Source organism: Macrobrachium nipponense, chromosome 28, assembly GCF_015104395.2.
Source record: "Macrobrachium nipponense isolate FS-2020 chromosome 28, ASM1510439v2, whole genome shotgun sequence".
Lineage (NCBI taxonomy): Eukaryota > Metazoa > Arthropoda > Malacostraca > Decapoda > Palaemonidae > Macrobrachium > Macrobrachium nipponense.
The window spans coordinates 37,151,507-37,158,464 of NC_087217.1; positions in this window are offsets into that span (position 1 = coordinate 37,151,507).

Below are 6,958 nucleotides of genomic sequence, written 5' to 3' on the forward strand. Positions count from 1 at the left end.
AGGAAAAAAAAAAGAAAATAGAGAACACACAACCAAAATAATTGTTATTTATTTTCATCATCGTCCTCATCCAGGTATATGGTCTTCTATACCCTCGTCATCGTTGTCTAAGTTTATAATGATAGGTCCAACAGGCTCTTGAATGTTGTCCATTGACCAATACCCATCCTCAAAGGCTCGAGATCGTTTCACTGCAGACCCCCAAACACTTTCAGTGGCCAAAAGCTTGGCTTCCTCCAGTCTTGCCTGCAAGCCTGCCCGGGTGAATCGCTGTAAAGATGAACGCACATGACGTTTTATACACGCCCATACTTGCTCAATGGCATTGAGCTCTGGGTTGGCAGATGGCAGACGCACCACATCGTGGCCCCACTCTCGAATTATGTTATGTCGTCCACTATGTACTGTGGTTTTGGCCTGTTCTGTTGACATATGAGCAACAGTTCAGGTCTTGTGGCACCGTCTGGGGCAGGGATTCGGCGACTCTGAAGCCAGGTAATAAGGTCTGCTTTCTTGGTGGCCGTGGTAGGACACCGACACTCGTCTAATAGCTGGCTGTGATAAGGTGCGTTGTCGAGCACCAACACTGATGGTTCAGGCAGCAATGGTAGAAGCTGCGTTGTTAACCAGCGTATGAACAGCTCGCCTGTCATTTCCCCGTGGTAATCGCCACTTGTAACTCTTTGCAGGATAACTAAGGAAAGAGCCTTCAATAAATCCATTTGCTGTGACAGCTGCTACCACCACGAAGCGCTCTCCCTCGCCAGGTGGAACCTGACGGCTATGCATGGCGTTGGTTGCAGGTTGTGCGGTGTCCACCCACTCTCTGTTGTAGCTCATTCTGGTGGTGAACCACGTCTCATCGACATAATTTATACTATCTCCCTTCCATCATCTCGATGGCGCTTCAGAGCCCGGAGAACCCCGATCCGTCGGCAAACCACATCAATGGACTTTTGCAAGATACATCTTTCGTTGAGACGTTTTATATCTGAATCCCGTATCTTGCAGGAGCCGCCACACCGCTATCTCGGAGGTTGTTTCAGGGATTATGGTGGCTATCTTCAAATCTGCCATCAGGGTTCTAACAGTAAATACTTGCTTTGCAGCAAATATCTCGTGAACAAAACCGACGAATGGCACCCACTGTAAAATTATCAAAGACTTGTGGTATAGGAAATACTTTGCCAGCAGACTCATGTGAGATCACTGATCTGTTACGGTGAACAATCTTCCTCACAGAAAGCGACGTGATACCCATGAAATTTGCCACACGGTCGTAGGGCCTGTGTGGACAAAGACCAGTATTTAGCCAGTGAATAAAAATGCATTATATATGTTATACTTTGTTTTCTCTACGCACCACGTTCATGCAAAGAAATTGATAATAAGTCATAATAATCACATTAATATTCGTCACAGTTATTATCATTATTGTTGTTATTAATATAATCATCATTATTGTTATTATTCATACTTCGACATCAAGGAAGAGTATGAGTAGAATATTCAGAGATATATAAATGCTTTACACATATGAGCCTAAGACATATATAGTACATACATGCACATACACAATTTATAAATGAAGCTTTATATATAAATGTGTGTGTGTGTGTAAGTAGAGTATATATATATATATATATATATATTATATATATATATATATATATATATATATATATATATATATAAGGAGATCAGTAGAATAGGTAAATTGTTAAGTATGGTTGATGAAGCTAGTCAGTGAGATAGTTTGCAGTCAAGAAAAAATCTGTCATCTCTTATTCTTATTGTGAAAATTTAGTAATACATTAATATAAACAAAATATTTTTATATCTCATTTTTTTTTCCAAACTCGTCATTCAAGTATGACCCCTATAAAATTTAATTTAGGCTTCCTATCTGAATCATTTGGTGTTTGTGCATGATCTGTTATCCACTTACCTGTTAATATTAATCATATGACGCATGCGGTTCTTTTCTTTATTGCATACTGCAAAAACACGCAGCACGAAAGCAGTCTTGCAGCCACAAGGACAATTTGCCAGGCCTGCCATAAGTGAAGCACCAGACAGCAGTCACGTAGAACAGATTGGCATTGACGTATGAATGCTCTGCTGTCCTCCTCCTGTTATCGGCGTGTTTACTATTGTGAATGGAAAGTTTACTGGGTATTACGTCTGACGTCATAGTTCACGTCACAACTAGCCTCTCTCTGGGTGCGTCTAAATTTAGCTAGGTTACCCTTTCAATTTCTTATATTTACTCTGGTAAGTACCTTTATTATTCACATTAGACATTACTGCATATTTTTGCCAATTAGGCTGTGGCTTCAAATACCTATTTCCAAAATGTGACCCATATCCGATGTTTTGGTAGGATTTTATCAACGAAAATCAATTGGACACGGCCCTGAAATGCATAGTAGATCAAGTACAGTTGAACAGAGGAAGTGTGCGAGTTCAGTTTGGGCGCTAACTGCTTAATAAAGAGATTCAAGAATAGGTAGTACGTAAGAATGGCTAGTTTGGCCCAAGACAGAAAAGTCAGAGCATTTGATATTGGTGTTGCAACTAAGAGAATGGTTTCTAATATTAGAAAATTCGGGACTGGAAAGCCTGCAACCCGTTCGGTGACTGACACCTTTATGTGAATCGGCCCAGACCCTCAGCAATCGTTTAGTCGATCCGACATAGATCCCCGAATCACATTTGGGGAAAGCATATTTGTAAACGATCGACGAATGCAGTACTGGTCAGAGCCTATCTTTAAATTTTGAAAATTAACCAACTGTCAGGGAAATTTTGGGGATTAAAATAACCTGTAACATATTGTAATACTTTTCAATAGCACATTTGAGAATATTCTTAAATTTATCATCTTGAATATAAGGAATGCTGGCAAATCATTTTTTACGTTGAATAGTAGGAAAGCAATTACCAGAAAAGTATTGGTATAAAAACTCGACTTCTTTATGAAAAGAAGTCCAGGAAGTAGCGTATATACTGAGTTAAGTTTAAATCCATAAAAGCAAGCACTGTAAAAACAGGAACAAGACCAGAAATCGTCTTCTTCCTGCAGACAGAAGTATTAAAACGATCACCATACCTTGAAACTTAAACGTCTAAAAAGGGTACATGATCATGAGTCTCTCTTTCTATAGAAAAATTAATATTAGGATGTATATTATTAATGAAGGAGAGAAACTGGTCTGCGTGAAAAGGTTATTTAAACAGAACAAAGGTATCATCAACATATCATTTGTAATTAAGAGGGCAAAAGACAAGAGGGCAATTATCAAGCATGTTCTCCCCCAGGGAGCACATGAAGATATTCGGAAAACTACGACCAAGAGGTAATCCCATTGTCATCCCTTCAACTTGTTTGTATAAACATTCATTAAAAACAAAGGCAGTGTCCAGCACTGCTAACTTCAACAACTTTTTAAAAAGAAAATGATCAAAGTTAAAATAGACATCGTTGGGTTTAACAAGAATTTTTTTTTAATTTAAAATAATCTTAATAGTCTCTATTACAGGGGCGTTAGTAGCCACGTAAAGCAATCTAATCCTTCGGGCTAGCCCTAGGAGAGCTGTTAATCAGTTCAGTGGTCTGGTTAAACTAAGGCATACCTACTTAACCTTTTTTTTATTATTCTACATCGTAAATAATCATGTTTAAGTCTGAATCTTGACATAAAGTATATGATTTAAACTCTCCTGAATTCTTTAAGGAATACTGGTTGAAAATAAGATGTTCCAATAATGGTACTAAAAATTTTGCCAATTTATAGTTGAGAGCACAGATGGATGATAAATAAGGTCTCATGGGGACACCATCTTTGTGTACCTTTGGTAAGCTATACCCAAGTAATTACCAGAGCAATATGTCTTTAAATGTGTCCGTAGTGAGAATCTTAGAGTTGAGTTCCTTTAAGAATCTATCTATTAATTTTATCCTCAATTTTAAAGATATGGTTACTATTAGGTATCCTAATTTAAAAGAATTTTCTGTTAGCAAGGATAATCTTATAGTTAAGTTCCTTTAAGAATCTATCTATTAATTTTATCCTCAATTTTAAAGATATGGTTACTATTAGGTATCCCAATTTAAAAGAATTTTCTGTTAGCAAGGATAGAATTCCTTTTATTATTGTAGCCGTCTCTATTCATTATAACTGTTCTTTTTTACCTTTATCCGGTTTGATAATTACCAATTCTTTTTTAACTTGTCCTCTCATGTATTCTTTAAACGAGAAGAATTCTTATTCTTTTGGGATTGGACTTCTGCGTAATTACCATGTTACCAACCACATTATAATTGATTCTTTCTGCCACTTGAATCACTCTTTCAAAGGCTGATTGCCCAGCCTTTCAATGTTGACACCAGTAAACTTCAAAATAAACTATCTGATATTACGAAAAAGGTCCTTCAGAAAATGAACAATCAATTGATTCCTCTCTTTAGAAAAACAGATTTAGAGGTCTTGAAAAATTTGCCAAGGAAAAAAGAAATAGTAATTATCAAACCAGGTAAAGGTAAAGAAACAGTTATAATATCGCATTCGCATCTTGGATGTCGGAAGTTCGGGTAAATGCATCATCCTGAAGTATCATGGCTGTCTTAAGGAATAATTTAGCTCTTCCTTTTTAGACATCCTCAATATATCATGTATGTTATTGTGTTTTGAATTCCAACAAATGACACATTTCTTAAAAAAAAAACCTGTCAATATTAACTGGCAGAGATGCGGGGTCCCGAGAATCCACCATAGTACGTGTACGCCTTTGTTGAACAGAGGGTGAGGTATCCTCTGGGGAATGAGCAGCAATATCTGCAGACTTTGCTTAACTGCTTGGGTTAATCCAGTGTTTTCTTAAGGGCATATTGTTTATATAACATTCGTTATTAACATGGTATAAGATTTTGCCTTTGTCCACTTGCTTCGGTCTTTCAATAACTACATCTCTTCTCACTTCCGCTGCTTCAATGATACGTGTCCTGCCGTTCTCTGTGCTGGTAGGAACCAGGTAAAAATGTCACAGGTAAATAAGTCATGGGAAAAAAGTCACAGGAAAAAAAAAAAAAAAAGTCACATTAATTTTTCCTAGATAGAGAGTGACACCCAAAGGTTTTAGGACGGTATGTATCCACCTTTGTGGCGTGTTCGGTACAAGCCCACTGGGGTTTACCGTAGATACATAAACAAGAGTGTAAATATCATAAAGATAATGACCCTCAAACATAATGTGAATTTTTCATTGTGACTTTATTACCTGCCACCATAAATTATTGTAATTTTTTTCCTAGCCAAAATTGTGACTTTTTTCTGTGCTTTCTTTTGTTCCTGTAACTTTATTACTGGCCACTGCTGGTAGCTTTATATTTATCATCGGATTTTTGGCAAGAACCACTTGAGGATGGTGACTGCGATGCCCTTAGCTTTTTCTTTGGTGCACCACAGTCAGACATTCTTCAGTGGAAAAAAAATTAGGTTTTCCAAAATTTTAGATAAACAATATATGAACAGACAACAAAAAATAAATTGGATTTATTAATTATTTGCATCCCTATTGCTATCCTTAAGAATACACATTACTGCATATATCTCATACGCCTCAGTATGTTGATCCGGTTTAAATTCCTTTTATTGATTGATACACAAAGATTAAAATAAGCAAACAAGTTTTCCAACTAATTTCAAAAACTTGCCTGTGGCGTACCTAACTAGAATGTAAACGCATTAAATGTTCAATCTATTTGTCTATTTTCCACAAATATTTAAATAGGAAACCTCATAGATTTTAGTTTTTCATCAGAAAAGGTCATAATCTGACCTCTTGTGACCTTGGGTATTGACCAATCTTATTGTCTTTGTATTTGTTAAATATCTCATACTTTAAGCTTTATCTTAAGTGGTGAACAAAAAGGTGTGCCTTTGATTTCATCAAATTCAACAAAAACCCTTAATAACACGATAACTGCCACGTTTCTTGACGTCTACCCTTGCTAAAAAGGTGTCCTAGTGGACCCTCTGACTAAATCAAGCAGGTAATTTTCTGGCCCTTTCAAGGATGCAAACATCCCTTGATTCCTGGACTAGGTACAGTGAGTGCGGGAAAATGACACGCTCCTGAACAGGCCACGGCTCTCACCATCAACCAAGCAGTTTTGCAGCTATGCAGTGATTCTGAGAAATGGCAGTGACAGTGACTGCAGAGACCAGCAGAAACAAAGCCACTTCTGGTATCCAGTGCCGAGTCATCAACTGCGTTCCCTACAGAAACCGGATCACACAAGAATCGGTGATCATATGTCACACGCTAGTGGTATTTTTTTCGTTGATGAAAATCTTTATAAACAATCTCAAGTAAACGTGTGTTAGATCACAGTCAACTACGCACCTGCTTTTTGAGCTCATAAAATAATGAATGTTGTAATAAACTTTTATTAAAGCCTACTTGACATTAAATTCATGTAACCTAATGGATCAGCATTTAAGGTAACTGTCATTCCTTATAACCATGGTTAAGTCTGACAATTTTCCCAACTACTAGCACTACAATGTACATAGCATCATGAGGCCTAGTCCTGGGCCTGCTGCAGTTGTAATTGTTAATGAAGTATTATGTTTTCTACAATGTCATCACTAAGTTCTCAAACCTCCTTGTATGGAAAGGACTCTGCTGAATTTAACATGGCTGAACACTTGAAGGTAGTAGGCTATTCTTAAATTTTACCATTATCATTTTTACCCTATACAAATTTATACTATATTATAGCTTGAAAAGTCAACTTTACCAACTAGCCAGTCTACCAGGGTTGATAATCAAATATCCAAGGGTAGCCTACCATAGACTAACCTTATCTTAGCAAAGGTAGCTTAATTTGGTATAACCTTCAGGAATGCTGATTTTTCTGTCTGTCCCCTTCCACAGATTATGAAATGCAGTT